The sequence below is a fragment of the Oryctolagus cuniculus genome, chromosome 6 (genome assembly GCF_051225735.1).
Source record: "Oryctolagus cuniculus isolate XC-2025 breed Fujian yellow rabbit chromosome 6, ASM5122573v1, whole genome shotgun sequence".
NCBI lineage: Eukaryota > Metazoa > Chordata > Mammalia > Lagomorpha > Leporidae > Oryctolagus > Oryctolagus cuniculus.
The window spans coordinates 62868206-62890585 of record NC_142872.1 but is presented as its reverse complement, the minus strand read 5'-3'; the positions used below and the strand labels follow the sequence as shown (position 1 = coordinate 62890585).

The following is a 22380-nucleotide window of genomic DNA, read 5'->3' as shown; positions in this document are numbered from 1 at the left end:
GTAAGGCCCCCAAATGCAGACGTTCCCTGGGAGAAGGGAAAAGGGAGAGTGAGAGATCAATGGAGACACACATGAGAGAGTGAAGACTCGTAAGTGTACCTTGATTTGGCAAGATTACATTGTCCACTAACAGAGGATACGGGGCCTCAAAAATAAAAATTAAGTTTGATCAGGAAGAAATAAAATCCTTCTTTTGCCTGCTGGAGTTTAAGGCTGAAGTTCATGCCTGTTACACAAATAGGAAGACACCACTGATGCCGCGTGATGAACAAGAGTGTTTCGATGAAGGCGGAAGTGGCGTCCAGACACGTCTTCCTAGGGGGAAATTAGTAGCTCTTCTAGAATTCTCTAATTTACCATAGTCATTGACTGTAAAACAGCAGAGTCAAAAAAATGACTGCAGATGACGTAATCCTGCTTCCTCTACGGATGAGAAACCCGAGGTCAGGTGGGAGAGAACATGGCCAAGGTCGTACAAGCGTCCCGGGTAGAAGAAATCTGGGTCCTGGGATTCCTGGTACCTGACTTGGGGCTACGCAACTTTGCCATGCAAATGACATTTGGATTTCTTACCCTTAGTCCTTTGGTGGTCCTGGGGAGTGAGAGGATGTTGTGAAATCTTTCTTGAATTGAAGAAATGGATACAGAAGTAAAAATGGCCCGAGTGATGCTTAGAACATAGAATCCCATTGAAATGTTCATCTGTGATTATCCTAGAAAAACAAGTTCCCCCTGCAGTGTTTTAGGATCCTCAGTAATAGCCAACCTCAGCCACGCTACGGTGGACACTGTCTTCCCTAGGAATTAATGTGTTAATTCCAAGTCTAAAAGGAAAGATGATCACATTGCAGGTCAGAAGATCCAGACTGTTTGCCCAAGTAGCTCAGATAGTGAGGACCAAGGCTACTTGTGGATTTCAGGGGAAGATAGAAAATACTTTAGGGCAGCCTTTCTTCTTTGAGTATAAAGTACTGCCCTCATCAGGGTGAATATTGGAAACAGGTTTGCTGTGACTTTTACGGGGTTTCAGTGTCAAAGTATAAGCAAAAGAAAAAATATAAGGTATCTCTTGGGGTTCTGACTTGAGTGACCCATAGGGTCAATGACAGCACTTTTTTCTAGGATGTGTGACTATTACTTGGGTACAAGTGCAGAATAGGCTACTTGTTTTGCAGACAAGGAGTTACAGACTTGGGATATTGAAGTAATTTTTCTAAGGTCACACGTATATGTGTATATAAAGGAAAGAAGTGGGATTTGAGCCCAGAGCCTCCTGACTCCTGACCCTGCTCTCTCTCCACCATAATTGGAATGTCTGAAACACGCCTGTCCAAATTAGAGGGCAGAAGTCATCCAGACGGGGTGAACAATCATATGGCCTGCATCTCTCTTTGAGAGGGAAGGTGGAGGGATTATTAATCACAATGTCAGATCAACAGGTAAAAGCTGAGCCTGTCTTAGAAAACTGAAATGCATAATAACCTTGCATAAGCTCAATCACACAGTGACCCCAGGCCTTCTGTGCTGGTCTCACCAAATCCTAGTAGCCTGGATGAACCACTGTGTTGGTCCCATGAATGACATGGGCATTTTCTTTCCAAGGTTGTACCACACAGACTTAGACTAAACTTTTCCATAGCTTTCTCCCATAAAGGCTATGGATTGCTTGGGGAAGGAGTGATCCCTAGCTTATCTCTGCCTCTTAATGTAGCAATAGCTTGGAATGGACCTGGTGCTCAGTATTAGATGAATGCATGGGCCACAGGTTGGATTCTCCTTTCCAAAGGTGGGCCTAAGTTCTATGTGTTCTGGGCCACATGGAACTAGGTATTTCTCATAATGGTGTCTGGTGGATAAAAAAACAAATAGTTTCCCCTCTTGTATTTTTACACAAAACATTTCTGGTTACCAAAATGTGTGTGGGGTTTTCCCCACACCAAGCAGTTCTCCAGAAGACATCAATTGAGAATCCAACCAATGAGTTCAATTATTTCACTAACTCAAGTCAACAAGACTCCCAGGTCAAGGTTTCAGTACCAAAAGTCCTCCCCCAACTTAGACACCAATCTCAAGTTCCAAGTCATTGTCTACACTTCAGGTGGACCTGCTGTAACTTGGGTTCTTATTGTCTCTTCCTTGGGTTTGATGGTTGACTAAGATGACTCACAGGACTCAGAGAAACACCTATTTAGGATGACTGAATTATTATTGAATAAAGCATCTGGGTGAACAGATGCAGAAGTGCATCAAGTAAGGGATGGGGGCAAGAGTGAGGAGCTTTCTTGCCCTCGGTGGGTCCTACACTTTCACAGCACCTCCTCAGAAGCTCTCTGGACCCTGCTGTTTAGTGGCTGAGTGTAACTCTATCTTGAGCTCCTGTCCACTCCTGAAGGGTGGGAGATGAGACTGAAACATTCAAACTTATAATTATGCCTTGGTGTTTCTTGTGGGCAGTGTCCATCAGAACAAAAGATAGTCCTATCACCCAGAAAATTTCAAGGGGTTTAGGGAGCTCTGTATGAATGCTCCTATTGCTTAGGAAATTGCAAAGATCTTTTGAGCTGTGTGTCAGACATAACGAGGCATAATGATCAAGATACCTATGTGAGAACTTCTTAATGCTAATTACAACATCACAGGGGGAGACAGGGACTTCTCAAAATATCAACAGATGTTGGTTGTAGCCCTTTGCTAGGTGACAAGAATCTTTTACCTGTGTGCAAAATGTATCTTCCTCTCATTTTGATAATTTTATATGATTTCATCAATAGTTTAGATAATCAATGGTTTTAATAACACATTTTCTATTGAGATAAACACAACATTTGTCTAGCACTTTCATATCCAATATCCAGGTTACTGCTCATGAGATCACTGTGATGAAAGATCTGCATGGGAGTCATCATTTTCTCTGCCCCAAATTTTTATTTCTTCTAAGACCAATGCACTCATCTTCAAGCAATTGTGTTCCATACATTTGTACCAGCCTCTATCAGGTGACCCAAAGGCAAGTTCTCACCTTCCTGTAGGAACTTGCCTTACCAGGACGTGACTGGGAGTGATATATCCAAAGGCAGGTGATCTAGACCAGGCTGATTAGGGGAAGTAATTAGAAAACCTTCCTCTTGTTCAGGGAAGAGGGGAGAGGTGACCCTAAGCGTTATCCTAGCCACTGTTTGAGCTTCTCAGAGAACATCAGTTCAAAACAGCCAAGACGTGCAGGAGTGTACATTAGAGGAAGAAAGGGGTTTGATGTTTGAGTCCTGGATTTAGTAACCTCTGTCCTGCTTATAGTTTGAAAAACCCAAGAAATTTCCCCTTCACTAAATTCATGTTGAGCTGGGTTTCTGTCTCTTGCGACCTCAAAAGGCCTGAATAACGCAGAGATATTATCTCCACCCCACAGAACTGAAGTTGAAGGTAATGAGTCTTCATTACCTGCTGAAGGTTATGTAGGCCTGCAAGTGCCAAGAACTGGAAACACTCTGTTCTCAGAGGCAGGCCGCATTTCTTCCTCATCCAGGGCTGCACCCTTCCTCCAGGGGTCTTCTCCATTTGTGAGGTTTTCTCTGCTCAAGAAAAGGGTGTGTGTCCCTTCTTGTTGACTTTCTCAAGGGAGCTTCACGACAGACTCTGCACTCTGCCTCCTGAGACAGATGACCTGTGTCATCCTCGGGTGACATCTGCTTCCCATCCACTGCTTCCATTGAATTAAGCTCCAGCTCAGTCATTTTTGGTCACTTGGGCAAAGTCAAGAGGTTGTAATGCAGGGGCAGGCATTTGTCCTGGTTGTTCAGTTGCCTGCATCCCACACTGGAGTGCCTTGGTTCTGGTCATGACTCCAGCTCCGAGTTCCAGCTTCCTGTTAATACATACCCTGGGAGGGGGCAATAATGATGGCTCAAGTAATTGGGTTCCTGCCACCCACATAGGAGGCCTGGATTGAGTTCCTCCTGGCTCCTGGCTTTGGCCTGGTCCAACCCAGCTGTTGTGGGCATTTGAAGAACAAACTAGTGGTGGGAACTAACTCTCTCTTCCTCTGAAATGAAAAAATAAAACCACTGTAGTGCAATATGAAAGCAAGATGGTTTCTTGTCTGGAGATGGCCTCAGACTTCAGGAAAAAACTCATATTCCAAATCAAATTTGGACTCAATCCTAAGCTAAGTTGTGCCAAAAGAGACCAACTCTTTGGATCCATAATGAGCCCAGCTGTCTCAGTTTTCAAGAGGGAGTGAGGATCTGCCATGTGGAGTTGCTATGATGAAATGGGCCAATTAAACTCTTGACTGCTGTGCCTCCTCATCTCTGCTCAGTCTCCGTTTTCTATAGTCATCTGCTATATGACATGGTTTTGATCATTCTTAAATACAGGGCTTTGCATGTAATAGAAAGCAAGCATCACTATACTTATTTTTGTAACTTTTGTTTGTCTCATTATCAACTGGAACACAGCCAGAAATCCTAGTATAACATTGGATGTAATGTCCCCAAAAATCCTTCAGAGAAGTTATTGCAATTCTCATTGTTTTAGTGGAAAGAAAAACTAAGACTTAGGGAGATGAAGAAAGTGTTAAAATTCTACACTGAGCCCAGAAATATTTTTGGCTTTCTAGTCCCATATGTTCTCCAGGCTCTTGGGCATGGTCACCATCCATCTCTCCAATAGCATCTCAAAACCAACACTTTCAAAACTAAACTCATCATTTTTATCATCTAATATGTTTCTTATCTCCACTGATGGGCTGCCTGTCCATCCATCCATTTGATAGTTCAAATTAGAAATTTCAGTGAATAGCAGGAGTATTAGTGACAGATTTAGGCTGACATTTTTATTGATCTGCCATTAGTGTAACCTCTGCATGTATCAACTTTGGTTTCAATTGCTTCATTTATAAAATGCAAATTATAGTCCTGAGTCAGACATCTGGCATTGGATAGTAGCATTTACATCGTAATAGATTCTTGATGGAATAGAAAAAAGTATACATATATTATACGGGATATTGTTTAGATTTTAAACATGTAATGAGTAATTACTGTTACTGTTGCTATTTGTGTTAATATTAAGGACACACATTACCTCAAAGTATGCTGATTATGGATGTTTACATTCAGATACACCCATTGTCTAGTCACAAACTCACAAGTGCAAATGTGCATGCGTGTATGATATATGGTTAGTTACATCAACTAAACGAAATTGGTAAAGAAACATGACATTCTCTCCCTGGGGAGGAGTGTCTCTGAATGTTTCCATTTGCATGAGATAATTTTAATGCTGTTAAATACATAGTTCCAGGTCTTCAGAATGAATTTTTGGGTCCTGTACTTAACTAAAATGAACCATAGGCTATTCAGTGTTGGCTGGGGTTGGCACTGTGTTAAATGTTCTATGTGTGTTAATCGTTTATTTGTTGCAATATTATTGATGACTACGATTCAGAGCCTGTGTGTTGCAGATGAGGAAAGTGACATTTAGAGAGGTTGAGTTCCATGTTCCAGGTCACGCATTCTGTCTGGTCAACTTGGATTCCTATCTTGAGTTTAATTCCAGAGTCTGGGCTCTTTCTTCCCCCCAGTGACTGTGCACCACAGAGAGCCAATTTTTATATACAGACAGCTCTGCCTTTGGGGTCCGTTTCAATCAGTAGCTGCTGGTAGTTTTCCAACTCTGTGTCCTCAAGGTCACAGCAGCAGTCTCTTGTCCCTTTCTGATCAGGTTCAGATATTGCTAAGTGCTGAATTTTCCAAGTCTTTGCTTTGGCCCTGGAGGATGGACCCTGGAGGACGGACTTCACATCCAAAATGGAATCTGAATAGCGCTTTGCCTCCCGCAGGAGCGCAAATCCACTTATCAGGTTCACCTCCATGTCTGGCAGCTTGGCTAAGTACCCTGTGCTTGGGGTCCCAGAGAAAGGCAAGATGGGCAATGTTGCTTTCCACACCCCAATATTGCAATGGGGTGAGGGGAGGAGTTCAGAAATGAACCAGACTAGCTCCATTTCCAAGATACGTAATCCCTACATGTTTCCACACATCTTTGGGTCTCTTGTACGAAAAGAGATGGAGAAAGTTGTATTTTCCGGAGAAATGCTTTGAAGAGCATCCCCTTGCTACACTCCTGAGTTCTCTCGAAGGTGGGTGGGCCCATTAATTTATTCATATACTAATTGCATTGTATGTTGACAAACAGCACTGTTGGAAGGGTCTGACATGAGCTGTCTCATTTTGTCTTCCTTACAACCCTATGGTAAACAGGAAATAGCCACAGAAAGCTGAAGTGACAGGTGTAAGGCCATGTACTCAGAAAGTGATGGAGCTGGATTTTTAAAAAAGAGCTTATTTATTTGAAAGGTTAGACAGAAAAGGAGACAGAGACTGAGAGGCCTTCCATCCGCTGATTCACTCCCCAAATGACTACAACAGCCAGGGCTGGACCAGGCAGAAGCTGACAGCCAGCTTCTGGGTCTCCCACAAGGGTGCAATGGCCCAAACATATGGGCCATCCTCCACTGCTTTCCCAGGTGCATTAGCATGGAGCTGATGGGAAGTGGAGCAGCCAGGACTAGAACCGGCACCCATATGGGATGCCAGTGTCACAGGAGGTGGCTTAATCTGTTACGCCACGACGCCAGAGCATGCAGCTGGATTTTAAACCCGCAGTCTTGACTTTACAATCTGAGGTTCAGCCACTTGGCATGACTGCTTTGACACTAGGGTGTGGGGAGAGGCACTGGGGGGTGGGGGGAGCATTTTGGCAAGCATTGGTGAGTCAAGGGGAGATTTGAGAGGATCCTGTCCAGTGGGGATGCACAAATGTTCGCAAAGGTTGTGCGAAATGTTACATGATCCTGCCCAGGACAATAGAAATCTTGACCTAAACACCACAATAAAAATACCGACATGACCAGAGGCAGAAAGGAGGTGGAGTTGGAGAGAGGGCAGGTAGAGGTGCAGTTGGACGGGAGGACCGACTTCTAATGTTCTGTAGCACCAAGGAGTTACTTTAAGTGACATCAATTAATTGTTTATTTCAAAAAACCTAGTAGAGAGGAATTTGAATGTTTCTACATTGTGATAAATGTAGAAAGTGATGAATATTCCGATTACCTTGATTTGGTCGTGACACATGTATGAAACGTGATCCCATAAATATGTACAATTATGTATCCATTTAGAAAAATGAAAATAAATCCATATGCTTGGTGTGGAAGTGTTTTGGGGGCAGCTAGCCTAGTACTACGTTTCTGTAGGAATCAGTGGGGGGATGAGCCAGCCTGTGGCGGTAAAGGGGTGCGCAGCCACCTGGGCTGCAGGAACAGTGCCAAGCAGGTGTGCAAAGGGCCCGGCTCATTCCCATGCTGCCGCCGCACCTGCCATTCGTTCTCTTCGTAATGAGGGGCATGCGTGTGTTTTGCTTACATAGAGAAGCACTCTGTGACTCGTTCAAGCTCAGAGGAAAACTCAAGACATTTGGGATTTGAATTTCATTTACTTGTTGCCAAGAGGAAGGCACAAAACACCAGCACGGTGCTCAGAGTGGCCCTTCAGCTCCTCTGGTGTCAGAGCACTCGACAAAGATCTCTAAAGGGACTCTGGGGGGTGTCAGCAATCTCTCTTGGAAAATAGCATTGTTGTTGGACTAGGCAGCGTGCGAACTAAAATCCTCTTGAAATCCAGATGGATCTTAAGATTGAGGTTGAGAAATTGCTTCCTGAAGAGCCAGAGAAGTCAGATCGTGGGGTGATTTTGTTTGTTTTTGAAGCTACTGCTGTGGCAAGTCAAAACTGCCCATCAGAGAAGTGTCTAGAAATCACCCAGAAACCGCAAAATGATGGGTTGTAGAAAAGCCCTACAAATCGGATGCTTAAATGATTGTTTTTATTTTTTTCAGGAAATTCTCGTAGGTGATTCTGGAGTTGTGCCAGGACAGTTTGTAGGATTGTCAGGCAAACTTCACTTCCTCTGCTGTTTTTTTTTTTTTTTAAAGATTTATTTATTTATTTGAAAGACAGAGTTACACAGGGAGAAAAGGAGAGGCAGAAAGAGAGCGAGGTCTTCCATCTGCTGATTCACTCCTCAGTTGGCCACAATGGCTGGAGCTGTATGGATCCAAAGCCAGGAGCTAGGAGCTTCCTCCAGGTCTCTCACGTGTGTGCAGGGGCCCAAGGACTTGGGCCATTTTCTACTGCTTTCCCAGGCCATGGCAGAAGCTGGATTGGAAGTAGAGCATGCAGGACTTGAACCAGCACCCATATGGGATAATTACCTGCTGCACCACAGTGCTGGCCCCTTTCTCTGCTGGTTTTACAATGAAAGTGTGCTGGCCAGCTGGTTGCTGACACTTAACAGGCTTTTCTAGTCTGTTTGTTTACCAGGGTGTGTCCTTGCACAAAGGCCTGCCTGCCAGTCTCCAGGACAGGGATGCGCCATAACTTTCATCCTACATAGATCTCAACAGTGCTACTATGGCTATTCCAGGATCAATTATGCTGACTCCAGCCTCGTGGCTATGTAGATCCCTGGCAGGGCTACATCCCTCAGTGGAGCGACAAAGCAGTTGGCTCAAGTGATTAAGGTGAGGATACCTCTCCCTCACTGCCCTCATCCATAGATTCAACAACTGCAGGTGGAAAATATTTGGGAAAAAATGAATTTTGTCTGTATTGAACATGAACAGATGTTTTCCTTGCCATTTCCCCCAAGCAATGTGGCACAACAACCATTTAGGTGACATTTGCATTGCCTAGGTATTGGAAGTCATCTGGAGATGACTTGAAGTATTGGGGAGGATGTGCATAGGTTCTAGAAAAATACCGTGCCCTTCTATAGAAGGGACTCGGGCACCTGCAGATTTTGGTGTCTGGTAGGAAATGCTGAATGAGGGCTACGTACATTTATGAATGCTTCATCATCTGTGAGGAGTTGCGCCAGGGAATTTGACACATGAAGACTCTTGAGATCCAGAGGGAAGAATGGGATACCTGTTTGCAGTTAGCTATGAACTCTGCAGTAACCAACTGCAATTCCTTTTTTTAAATTTGTATATGCACCGTTGGCCCCCTTTTAAAAATCTGTTTTATTTATTTGAAAGTCAGAGTTACAGAGAGAAAGAAGGAGAGACAGAGGGAAAGAGATCTTCCATCTGCTGGCTCACTACCCAAATGGTTGCAATAGCCAGGGCTAGGTCATACCAAAGCCAGGAGTCAGGAGCTTCTTCTAGGTCTCCCACATGGGTGCAGGGACCCAAGCACTTGGGCCATCTTCCATTGCTTTCCCAGGTACATTAGCAGGGAGCTGGATCAGAAGTGGAGCAGCCTGGACTTGAACCAGTGCCCATATGGGATACCAATACTCCAGGCTGGGCCTTTAACCCGCTGCTCTGCAGCGCCGGCCCCATGTAAGCAAGCTGTGACACAAAGCCCAGTTGAGCCTCCAGACAACTCCAGGCTCAGCCACTGTTTGGCTGCAACTGCATGGAGGACCCTAAGTGAGGACCACCCAGCTGTGCTAATCAGCCCACAGAACCATGAGGGGGGAATAATACAATTTGGTTTTAGACCCTTAAGTTTTAAGATAGTTTATACTCAGTAAGACACAACTAGAACAACTGTTTGCAAACCTTCCATGGCTCCCCATTGCCAATAGAAATACAGTGCTTATTTGGGCACTTTAAAATGCTGATTCCTGGGCTCCATTCTGAGATTTTAATTCTTTGGATCTTGGAGTAGGAACCAGAATCTACATTTTAAACAAGTGCTGCAAGTTGGTCCTGATATGCCTGCTCCCCAAACCACACACACTTTAGGAAATACTGACCCAGGGAAAATGCCCAAACTTTTCCCAAAGGCATTTAAGGCCCTGCATGACTTTTAAGGCATTTTTCTTTCTTTCCACCCCATCCACCCTAAACTCCAGTCCCATGGTGTCTTAGTACATTTTTTGTTGCTTTAACAAAATACTCGAAGTTGAGCACTTTACAAAGAAAAGAAGTTTGATTTGGCCCATGGTTTTGGAGATGCAGATGCCTAACAATAAGGCACCAGCATCTGCTGGGTTGCTGGTGGGGGCCTCGCGTGGCATTATCACCTCGTAGAGAAGTGGAAGTGAGTGCCCACAAAGAGTAAGGGAGGTGGGGGGAGAGAGAGAGAGAGAGACAGACAGACAGACAGACAGACAGAAGGCTGGCTCTCTCTCTCCAGAACGATCCACTCCCAAGTTAACTAAGCCAGTGCATGAAACTGATCTCACTCCCAAGAAGCCTAATTGAGTATTGAGAGAAATAGTCTCTTAGCAAAGACATGAGTCCATTCATGAAGGCGGTGCCGCATGACCTGGTCACCTCCCCTTGGGCTCCACCTCTTAAGAGTCCTGCAACTTCTCTGTGCCATTGCACTGGGGACAAAGCTTCCAGCACAAGCACCTGTGGGGACAAACCCTCTCGAGTCATAGCACCTGGACTCCCTTGCCTGGCCTCAGACACTGCTCTCTTCCCCAAGCTCCCTGCCCCTGCACACATTGACCCTCTGCCTAGAATACCCTTGCTCTCCACTCTGCTTTGGAAACCTGTAATCCTTCAAAGGCCCAGCTAAGTATCCCCCTCTGGGGTGCCTCCCCATCGCTCTGGTAGGGCAGGTGCTCACCTCCCAGCTGCCCTCCCATGAGCCCTGTCCTGCACCTGGAGCCACTAGATCTGTAGGCTTCCCCTGGACTGTGAGCACTGTCAGGCAGGGACTGTATGTAGTGACGTTTGCACCTGCCAGGTGTGGCTCCTCAAAGGCATCTACTCGAGGCACATGCTGGTTTCAGAAGTAAGAGTAAAGGAGGAATGGTGGAGGGAGGCCTTGGATGGGCACGCACCAACCCAAATGTCCGTAGTCCCAAGGGTATAGAAAAAGGAGACAGAGGCAAAGAAAGATGGCAGGCAAAGGAAGACCCCAAATGAGACTTCCACAGAAGCCAAAAGAAGCCAGAGTGCTGGGCACTGCCAAGTGAACACAGCAGTGGCCTCCAAGGCGTCGGGAGGTGGCTGGGGAGAGGTTTCACATTGAGATCCCAGGGAGGCACTCAGCCTAGATGGGGAATTGTCTGGTTCTTTCACTGCTAAGTGACAATTCTGCATTTCCAGTCTCCAAACTGGGATGCACCCTTCACTCCCATCTCTCCTCCTCCCTGCCATCCCTCATAGCCCAAGTCCTGCGATCCTACTCCATGATCTCTCCCAGTTCCCTCCTCTCCGGCCTCTGCACCCTCGCCACTGTCTAGCTGGGTGCTCCTCACCTGGAGAGCTCAGTACCAGGATTTGTAAGGCAACATGTAGAAGCAGCTGCTGCCAACACACTCCGGGAAGACGACAGACCGCCCACTTGCAGAGTTTTTACCAAACCTTTGAAGATTACAGTCTTCTACCCTGCAATCATCCCACAAAAGCTGTCAGGAACATCACTGAAAATGAAAACCTGCAGTGAGCAAAGTTCACACAAAAGAAGGCTGCCAGTCGTCGGCGTGTGGTGGAGGTGGGAAGCTGCACTCCTGGCATAGGATTTTATAGCTGCCGGGGCCACAGCCCTTTCATCCTGGGTGGGGTGTGTATTTCTCCCTGTGCACCACCAGTGGGATCCTTGAAGGGCTGGAAAGACCCCAGGCTTTGCTGGGAGACAGTTTTGCTCAGAGTTCATTACCACAGCTGTATAGTTCTCCCAAGTCAACCCAACTTGCAGAGTCTCGGTGTCTGCATGCCACTCAGCCTGTAGACTTGTTTGAGGGTCATCTGTGTATACAATGGGTTTAGGGCCTGATGAGTTGGATTCACTCAGCAGACAATGATTTCTCCTCTTTGACCACCGTATGTATGTCTGGCATGTCTTTAGTCAGGGGAAGCTCCCATTGCAATGGGATGCAGTCAGACCAACAACCTGGGTTCAAATCTTAGCTTTGCTGCTAAGCTGAGATGTCTTGGGCAACTTATTCCACCTTGCTATGCCTCTGTTCCTCCAGCTGCAGAAGTGATACCAATAACAAGGTTACTAAGAGGCCTCAATGGGCTATGACACAAAAACTCCTTGGGACACAGCGTGGTATTTAGCAAACTCTCAATAATTGTCAGCAATAGTTATACATTTTTTGAAATCAACAGATAAAATTGTATGTATTTATCAGGCACAGTATGATGTTTTGAAGTATACATATGAGTACACTGGAGAATCACTAAATCTATCTAATTAACCAAGCATTGCCTCACATAGTTATTTTTGTGGTGGGAACACTTGTCCACTCTGTGGATTTTTCAAGAATTCAGTTTACCATCATTAGCTGTAATGACCACACTGTATGAAGGTACTTCAAAAAGTTTGTGGAGTGGCAGGTGCTGAGGCATGGCAGGTAAAGCCACAGCCTGCAGTGCCGGCATCCCATATGGGCGCCGGTTCGAGTCCTGGCTGCTCCACTTCTGATCCAGCTCTCTGCTGTGGCCTGGGAAAGCAGTAGAGGATGGCTCGGGTCCTTGGGCCCCTGCACCTGTGTAGGAGACTTGGAAGAGTAGAACCTCCTGGTTTCAGATCAGCCCAGCTCCAGCCATTGCAGCCAGTTGGGGAGTGAACCATTGGCTTGAAGACCTCTCTGTCTCTCTGCCTCTCCATCTCTCCTTCTCTCTCTGTGTAACTCTGACTTTCAAATAAATAAATAAATCTTTAAAAAAAGATTCTTCAAAGGAGTTCTTGAGAACAGATATATTGGCTGGCACCATGGCTCAATAGGCTAATCCTCCGCCTGTGGCGCCGGCACCCCGGGTTCTAGTCCCGGTCGGGGTGTCGGATTCTGTCCCGGTTGCTCCTCTTCCAGTCCAGTTCTCTGCTGTGGCCCGGGAGTACAGTGGAGGATGGCCCAAGTGCTTGGGCCCTGCACCCGCATGGGAGACCAGGAGAAGCACCTGGCTCCTGCCTTCGGATCAGTGCGGTGCGACAGTCACAGCGGCCATTGGGGGGTGAACCAACGGAAAAGGAAGACCTTTCTCTCTCTCTCTCTCTCACTGTCCACTCTGCCTGTCCAAAAAAAAAAAAAAGAGAGAGAGAGAGAGAGAGAACAGATATCATGAAAAAAGTATACATACATTTCAAAATTCTTTTGAACCAAAATGAAGTCACCTTTCAATTACATTTCTATGAACTTTTTGAAGAGCTCTTGTACAATAGAGCCCCTGAGATTTGGCCTCCTATCTAACTGTAATTATGCCTCCTTCAACCAACATCTCCTGAAGCACTCCTCCTTCATAGCCACCGTAGTCTTTGGTAACCACCATTCTTGTCCCTAGTTCTATGAGATCAACTTTATAGATTCTACATGTTGGGTGACTCCATATGGTATTTCTCTCTCTCTCTGCCTGGCTTATTTCAGTTAACATTAGGCTCTCCAGATTCATCCATATTGTCATGAATGACAGGACTTCCTTCTTTTTTATGGCTGAATAGTATTCCTTCGTGTATGCCTATTGCGTCATTTCATCCAGTCAAGACTTCAGTTGGTTCCACACCCTGGCTATTGTGAACAACACCATGGTGAGTGTAGGCATGCAGATACATCTTCAACCTACTGATTCCATTTACTCTGGATAGGTACCCAGCAAGAGAAATGTTAAATCATATGATTGCTCTATTTTTAAGTTGTTTGAGGGCCCTCCATAGTGTTTTCTATAGTGGCTGCACTAATTTTCCTCCCTAACAACAGTGTGTAATGCTTCCTTTTCTCTATGTCCTCTCCGGTACTTGTTATCTTCTGACTTTTTGATCATAGCTGCTTTGGCAGGATCACAGTGGTATCTCATGATGGCTTTGATCTTCCTTTCTCTGATGATTAGTGTTGCTGACATTCTTTCTTACACCTGGCGGCCATTTGTGTGTTTTCTTTTGAAAAATGTTTATTCAGGTCTTTTGTCCATTTTTCAAATGGAGTTGGGTTGTTTCCTTATTATGGAGTTGTTTGAAGTCCTTATATCTTTTGAATATTAGCCCTTTATCAGAAGTGTAATTTGTAAATATTTTCTCCCATTCTGAATGTTATATTTTCATGCTGTTGGTTGTTTTCTTTGCTGCAACAGAAAATTCTTGGTTTGATAAGATCCCATTCATCTATTTTTGCTTTTGTTGCCTGTGTTTTTGGGCTAATATGCAAAAAAAAAAAAAGCCAAACAAACAAACAAAAACAAAAAAAACCTCATTGCTCAGATCAACGATCATGGATCTTTTTTCCTATGCATTTTCTAGTACCTTCATACTTGCACTTAAGTCTTTAATTCATTTTGAGTTGATATTTTATATGGCAAGAGATAACCTACTTTCATTCTTCTGAATGTACAAACATAGTTTTCCCAACGTTTGTGGAAATGGCTCTCCTTTCCCAGTGTGTGTTCTTAGCACCTTTGTCGGTCAAAAATCAGTTGACTGGAAATGTGGAAATTTATTTCTAACTTCTCTGTTCTATCCCATTGGTCTATGCATCTGTTCCTGTTCCAACAACATGCTGCTTTAGTTAGTATTTTGAAGTCAGGGTACAGTGGTGCCTCCAGCTTTGTTCTTTTTGCTGTAAATTGCTTAGGTTGTTGGGGAGCTTTTGTGGTTCTCCTTCAAGCAAGTGCTTAACCTACCATGCCACAGCAGTGGCCCCTGTTGCTATTGTAAATGGGATTTCTTTCTTGCTTTCTTTTTCAGATGGTTCTCTTTTAGTGTATAGAAGCACTCCTGATTTTTGTATGTTGAGTTTGCATTCTATAATTTTATTAGTTCTACCAGGTTTTTGTCAGAGTCCCCAGGGTTTTCTATATACAAGATCATGTCATCTGCAAACAGAGACTATTGAATTTCTTCCTTCTCAATTTTTACAATTTCTTTTTCCTGTATAATTGCTATGGCTAGGAATTGCAGTATCATGTTGAATAGAAGTGGTGAAACTGAATATTATTGTCTTGCTCCAGATCTTAGAAATAGTCTCATCTTTTCCCTGTTCAGTATATTAGCTGTGAGTTTGTCATATAAAGCTTCTGTGTTGAGGTATATTCTTCTTTCTGTAACTAACTTTTTTTGCTGTTACCATGAAGGGATGCTGAGTTTTGTTGTTTGCTTTCTCTGTATCTGTTGCAATGACCAAATGGTTTTTGTCATTTTCTCTGTTAACTTGCTTGTGCCATATTTACTGATTTGCGTACTGAATTGTCTTTGCATCCTTTTTTTTTTTTTGAAGATTTATGTATTTATTCGAAAGGCAGAGTTACAGAGAGAGAGAGAGGTCTTCCATCTGTTGGTTTACTTCCCAACGGCCTGAGCTGCACCGATCTAAAGCCAGGAGCCAGGAGCTTCTTCCAGGTCTCCCATGCGGGTGCAGGGACTCAAGCACTTGGGTCATCTTCCACTGCTTTCCCAGGCCATAGCAGAGAGCTGGATTGGAAGTGGAGCAGCTGGGACTCAAACTGGGGCCCTTATGGGATGCTGGTACTGCAGGCGGAAGCGTTACCTGCTATGCCACAGTGCCAGCCCCCATCTTTGCATCCTTGAGATGAGTTCCCCTTGATCAGAGTGGTTGATCTCTTCAATATGTTGTGGAGTTCGGTTTTGCCACACAGTTGGCTCTGCATCTCTGTGGGTTTTGCATCATGGACAAAAATGTTTGGAAAAATAAATTACATCTGTACTGAAGATGTGTAGACTTTTTCTTGCCATTATTTCCTAAAATATATAGTATAACAACTATGTTCATAGTATTTACATTGCATTAGTGTTATAAGTAATCTAGATCTGAAGTAAAGCACGTGGGAGGATTGTGCAGGTTCTATGCAAGTACTGCGCCATTTACTATAAAGGACTTGAATATTTGCAAATTCTGTTATCCACGGGGTGTCCTTATGACTGTATTTTAAGTCTTTACCATAGCAACGTTTAGTGAATTCTTAAGAGTACTCTTATGGGGATTGTAAAGAATCCTATAGTTATGATGGAGTGCGCTAATACACAAGTTCCCCAAATAGCATGGTCTTAAAGGGTTATCTTCCAGTGACCCTCACTAGCCCACCCTCATGGAACGCAAGTGCATTCTCGAATTCCTGAGCTGGTTCAGCATTACTGGGTGGTGGTTTGATTGGGCAGGACTATGAGGGCTTGGGAGCAAATAGTCCCAAATCCATACTCTAAGCTCTGCGACATCAGACAAGTGTCCTAGCCACTCTGAGCCTTGTTTTTTTTTTTTTTTTTTTTTTTCTAACTCTAGTATGGAGTTGCAAACACCTGCCTCCCAGGGCTCCTTTTGAGAATTTTACGGAATGGACCCAGTGAACATTGGCATCTTTCTTGCGTGGTTCATCAAGGCACACGAAGTCTTCGACTTTTCAAAAATCGTTCAAAAACACAGTCCAGGGAAGGAGGGCTGGCCACCTTGAGGAAGCTGGGAAGGGCTGTTGCGAACTCACAGCTGGGGAAACGCCAGCTTTCCCTGTCCTTGAACTTGTGCTGCCTTCTGGGCTCTGACTCACCAGCAGCTTCTGCAGCTTCTCACTCCCGGTGAGAGTGGGGGTTGTTTTGGCTCTAATTTCAGCATCTCATGATCCTGGGGCACAGTCACTCAGTTGCAGACCCCAATCCACGCAGGACCTTCTCTGCAATGATTCATAGCCACCCGCCCCCAACAGCGAGCTGGGGGTGGGGGCAGGGCGGAGACTGAAGCAGATGAAGAAACTCGTATCATGTACTGGCACCAGGAATGGCATGCCCGTATCCTCAGTTAATCCTCATAGCTAGCCAGCGACACAGGCGATAGCATCATCCCTGGTTCCTATGTGAGGGATCCGAGAAAGATGTCGCCATGGTAAAATGGGGGGTTTGAACCCAGGCCTGTGGGCCTTTCAGAAAAAATGCACCATCTTGGCCAGTACTCTATCCTGTCTCCTGTGGCCCTAAGCTGAGTAGGAAGCTGTGGTTCTGCAGGTAGAACCTCCTTAAACAGCCCCTCCTTATGCAGCACCATTGAAAACACAATGCAGTATTTAGCACGTGTTCATGCACAGGCGTGCACACATACAGTGAGACCTCAAACCCCAGGATATGTCCTATGTTGTTAGGTCTGATACCTGCAGCTGCTTTTGTCTTGGAGCAATCAAGCTCACAGAAACCACAGAAATAGGAAAAGACAAAGATGGCACAGTTATAAAAGCAAAGCTAAAATAAAACGAAGCAGCTGGGACCCACAGATGAGTTAAAGTCCCCCAGCCTCTGCTTGTCTGAGGCCATAGAAGGAGATTAAGCGGTGTCCTGATTGTGGAAATTAGGAAGACAGGCAGGGAGGAAAGTGTCGCTCCCCCTCTTCGCGGAGGAATGACACAAGACCCTGCGCTGTTCTTTCGTCTGCTCGGCCCTTCCCGGGTTTGCTGCTGGTTCTTCCCGGGTTGGCTGCCGATCCCTCCACCTCCGTGGAGGGGCGGCTCCCCCTGCCACTTTCCCCACTTCCGCAGGGGAGTGGCACACCGCCGGCCGGCTCTCTCAGGGGCTGCTCAGATGTTATCCAGATGTTCCTGGTGCATGTTGTCTCTCTCCTCCTTTATAGTCCTCTTCCACCAATCCCAACTCTGCTACCCACACGCCGAGCACGCTGCTCTCCTCCAATCAGGAGCAAGATCAGCTCCTGCAGCTCATCAGTCAAATTGATGAGAGGCAGCGGTGTAGAAGTTGTTTACTCCTCTCCCAGCACCATATTGTGGGAGAGCAGATGCATAGAATAAGCCTTAATTCCAGTAACTTAGTCTAGTCCGAGTTGCTCCCCACAGGGGGAGGCAGGCAGGAAGGGTGAGAGGCCAGGAGGCCACACAAGCAAAGGGGAGTGAGGACAAAGACAGTGCAAGCCCCAGCACAGTGGCTGCACCCTGAAATCTCTATTACGAGCTAAGCTTGTTTTCTTTACCTATAAAGTGGGCACAGAATCTGCCTTGCTGTTAACGCCTCATCTTTCTTCATGCAACTTGCTGGTTGCCTCTGAGAAACAGAGTGAGGAGCATTTAGGGATGAGTTTATTAATGATTTTACAAAGGGAGAAGCCAAGGCTGAGCAATAGCTAGGAATCTGAGCAGAAGCACAGGTTAGTGGATATCAAAGGTGGGTGCAAATCAGTCATGCTTGCTTCCTTCTGTCTCCCTCTGCCCTCTGTGGAGAAGCATTGCAAAGGCCCTTGTGGCTGGGGAAGCCCAGCTAAGCCTTCTGTCTTGACCAAATCAGCCACCTGTGATGTGGGTGACATTTCTCCCCAAGGTTTTACTTGCACTGGCCAACTTGGTGAGCCAGAAAATAAAAGAATCAATGTCTGTGTACTAAAATGGAGTCCCACTTGTTTTTTAAAATATTAAATATTTTGAGAAATTCTTTGTAAAGCTTATTTTATAAAATAATATTAAAAATAATTCATTTGAGGAGGGGAGGGGAGGAGAGGAGAGGGGAGGGGAGGGGATGGGAGGGGAGGGGAGGGGAGGGGTAATGCTCACATTCACTAGTTCATTCCCCTGCCCCAAACAGCATGGGTTTGGCTGGAGCTCAAGCACTGAACCAGGGTCTCCCACATCAATGGCAGAGACCAAATACTAGAACCATCACCACTGCTTCCCAGGGTCTGCCTTCCCAGGAAGTTAGAGTGAGAAACTGGTGCCTACAGTGAACCCAGGCCCTTCAACACGGGGCGTGGGCATCTTAACCAAGTGTCCTCACCGCTAAGCCCAGTGCCTGCCTCTGCAGTCCGATTTCCTAAGCTAAATCGTCAGTGAGCTTTCTTTCCTATCCCTGTGAACTCTCATTTTTCTATCTGGATCACTTCTCCCAGCTCTGGGATGAGAAGAGAGAAAAGGGAAGCTGAGTGCCGTGCTGAGTGGACAGTGCTCCTGCTCCCTGCTGGATAGTCTTTGATGCACACAGAAGAGAGCCTGCTGCATTGCCCTGTCTCTGGCTGTGGCTGTGTTGCGTCTGTGTGCACAGTGAAGGCAGCTTTTGCAAAAACTTTGGAAATAAAAAAAAAAAAAAGAAAGAAAAACAAGCAGCCATCTCCGCACCAGACCTGTAGGGGAAAGGAGTATGATATTAACCCGCAACTTTGGTCAGTACACAGGGAAGGGTGTCATGGCAGCCACCTTAAGAATGAAAGCCTCATCACCCTCACTGGATGCTGTCAGCTTTTCTGAGCACAGTTCACGGTTTTTACTTTTCTCAAAAGAGTTTTTTTTTTTTTTTTTTTTTGAAAGGCAGAGTGATGGAGAGAGATGGATACACACACACACAGCTCTTCTATCTGCTGGTTCCCTCCTCCAAATGCCTGCAACAGGCAAGCTAAAGCCAGGAGCCAGGAACTCCATCCAGGTGTCCCACACAGAAGGCAGGGGCCATCATCTGCTGCCTCCCAGGCGCATTAGCAGGAAGCTGGATCAGAAGCACAGAGTAGCCTGGACTCATACCAGGCGTCCCAAGTGGCAGAGTAACACGCTACACCATAAAACCCGTTCCAGGTTTTACTTTTAAATGACACATGGAAAGCTTGCATGAAATTCTCTGTGGTTGTTTTTTCTATTTAGTTGTTGAAGGCTGTGTTTTGCCTTCCAAAAAGCCAACGAAAGGCACTGTTTTGGATTAAAGTTGAGGAACGAGCTCTCTTCTCCCAAGCCCTTCCTCTACCTCTCCAGTGTCAGTGTCAAGTGTGTGTACAAAAGCCTTTCCTTGTCGCCCTGGAAAACCTTCAGGGAAATCTGCCCAGCTCGTCAGTGTGCTGGGGAGTTGAGGACTTGGCTCTGCATTTGGGGCAGCACCACGGGGCCGATTTGAGTCGTTCCTGGTGAGGCAGGTGCTGGCCCTTGGGGACCTGGTCACGTTGGGGCCACATGGAAGCACCGTGTGCTCTGATGGAAATGTTTCCTGCATTTGTTCCCAGCGCTGTCAGAGAAGCTGGAGTTCTAGGGTCTGGAGGACAGCATTTTCACATTTAAAGGGAGTGTAGAGAGCATCTGGCCCACAGGTAGCATGTCACTGATGAGGAACTTGAAGCTGACAGGGTGCAGCAGTATCCTTCTGTCCGCTAATGAGTTAACAGAGCCAGGTCTCCAATTCTGACCCTTGCCTGACCACCTGATTGCCTGCCTTTTTTGTTTTTGTTATTGTTTTTGTTTTTGAAAGCTTTTATTTAATGAATACAAATTTCATAGGTACAGCTTTAGGAATATAGCAGTTGTTCCCCCATACCAGCCCTCCCACCCTCACTCCCATCCCACCTCCTACTCCCTCTCCCATCCCATTCTTCATTAAGATTCACTTTTAATTATCTTTATATACAGATCAACTCTATACTAAGTAAAGATTTCAACAGTTCCACCCACACAGACACAAAAGTATAAAGTACTCTTTGAAGACAAGTTTTATTGTTAATTCTCATAGTACAACTCATTAAAGACAGAGGTCCTACATGGGGAGCAAGTGCACGGTGGCCCCTGTTTTTTTTTTTTTTTTTTTTTTTTTTGTTTTTTTTTGTTTTTTTTTTGACAGATAGAGTTAGACAGTGAGAGAGAGAGAAAGGTCTTCCTTCCGTTGGTTCACCCCCCAGATGGCTGCTACGGCCAGAGCTACGCTGATCCAAAGCCAGGAGCCAGGTGCTTCTTCCTGGTCTCCCCTGCGGGTGCATGGGCCCAAGCACTTGGGCCATCCTCCACTGCCTTCCTGGGCCACAGCAGAGAGCTGGACTGGAAGAGGAGCAACCGGGACTAGAACCCGGCGCCCATATGGGATTCCGGCACCACAGGCGGAGGATTAACCAAGTGAGCCACAGTGCTGGCCCTGGCCCCTGTTGTTGATTTAACAATTGACACTCTTATTTATGACGTCAGCAATCACCGGAGGTTCTTGTCATGAGCTGTCAAGGGTATGGAAGCCTCTTGAGTCCACAAACTCCGACCTTATTTAGACAGAGCTATAATCAAAGTAGAAGTTCTCTTCTCCCTTCAGGGAAAGCTACCTCCTTCTTTCCACTGGGGTCTCACTCACAGACATCTTTCATGTCTGCCTGCCTTTTTAAAAGCTTGAAGTGAAACCATTCCATGAAAACCCTATGGTGTAGGCAAGCCAGCTTTCTGAGATCGAAAAAAAAAAAAAAAAAAAGATAGCAAGAGGATGGTGAGAGGGCAGGAGGGGAAGGCGAGAGAGAGGGAGGGAGGCAGGCGGGCACCAAGGCCTCAGCCAAGAGCTCCAGTTCTTCCCATAGAGAACAAACCTCCTTGCTCTCTGGCCCTGCTGCATTAGCTGGTGGTCTTGCTACTTCCCTCTCCCACTTTCTGTCTCTACCTGAATGTCCTTGGCTCCAATCGCAGTGCAGTTTCCAGCTGCCGCCTTCTATGGATGTGCTCTCTCCTTTCCCAGGAAATCCTTGCTGGCTCACACATCTGCAGCTCCTTGGAGGTGTCTGATCCCAGCCCACTCCCCACTTCCAGGACCACCCCTCTCATCTGTTCTGAGCAGCTTCTCTCCTGAGTGCGCACTGCTGGGACCCACCTGAGCACCTTAGGGGTGCGCTGGTAGCAGCAATCTCTGTCCCCCACTTGGCCAGGAAGCTCCTGCAAGTTGAGGAGCAGGTCTTCCACTATCTGTTCCAACACAGGGGTTGCAAGCAGGGTGGTTGGATGTATGAATGGTCATTGGACAAAACGAATGTTGTCCACACGATGGCCTCTTGGTTTGAAAATCAGATTTTGTATGCTGAGATGAAATTAGTGGCACGAGTAATTAAAGCTAAAGCTCTAAATGCCATCTAAATCCCTTTGCTAAATTTAAAGAATAAATGTGTGCTAGCCCTGCGTAAAGAAATCCTATTTTTTCAAAATATTTATTTATTTATTTGAAAGTCAGAGTTACACGCGCGCGCACACACACACACACACACATAGTCTTCCATTTGCTGATTCACTCCCCAGATGGCCGCAACAGCCGGAGCTGAGCTGATCTGAAGCCAGGAGCCAGGAGCCTCCTCTGGGTTTCCCATGTGGGTACAAGGGCCCAAGGACCTGGGTCTTCTTCTACTGTTTTCCCAGGCCATAGCAGAGAGCTGGATCGGAAGTGGAGTAGCCGGGACTCTAACCAGTGCCCATATGGGATGCCGGCACTATAGGCATTTACCCGCTATACCACAGTGCTGGCCCCAGGAATCCTTTTTTAAGCGGCAAACCTATCAGGCAGAAGCAGATAAAGCCAATTGCTCCTGGTGATGGATGATAAGCAGCTATAATGCCCATTTTCTAAGGCAGCATCAGATTCCTCATCTACTTCATTAAATATCCTTAGTTCTGACAGGAGCCCTAGGAGGAGATAATTATCGCTGCGTTCCCCAGCAT

At 45.9% G+C, this 22380-nt stretch overlaps 1 protein-coding gene across 23 annotated transcripts in view; it reads left to right on the top strand.

Moving 5' to 3' along the window:
• Positions 1-22380, top strand: part of LOC138850216 (uncharacterized) — a 227167-nt gene that overhangs the window by 118901 nt on the left and 85886 nt on the right. The window lies entirely within an intron of this gene.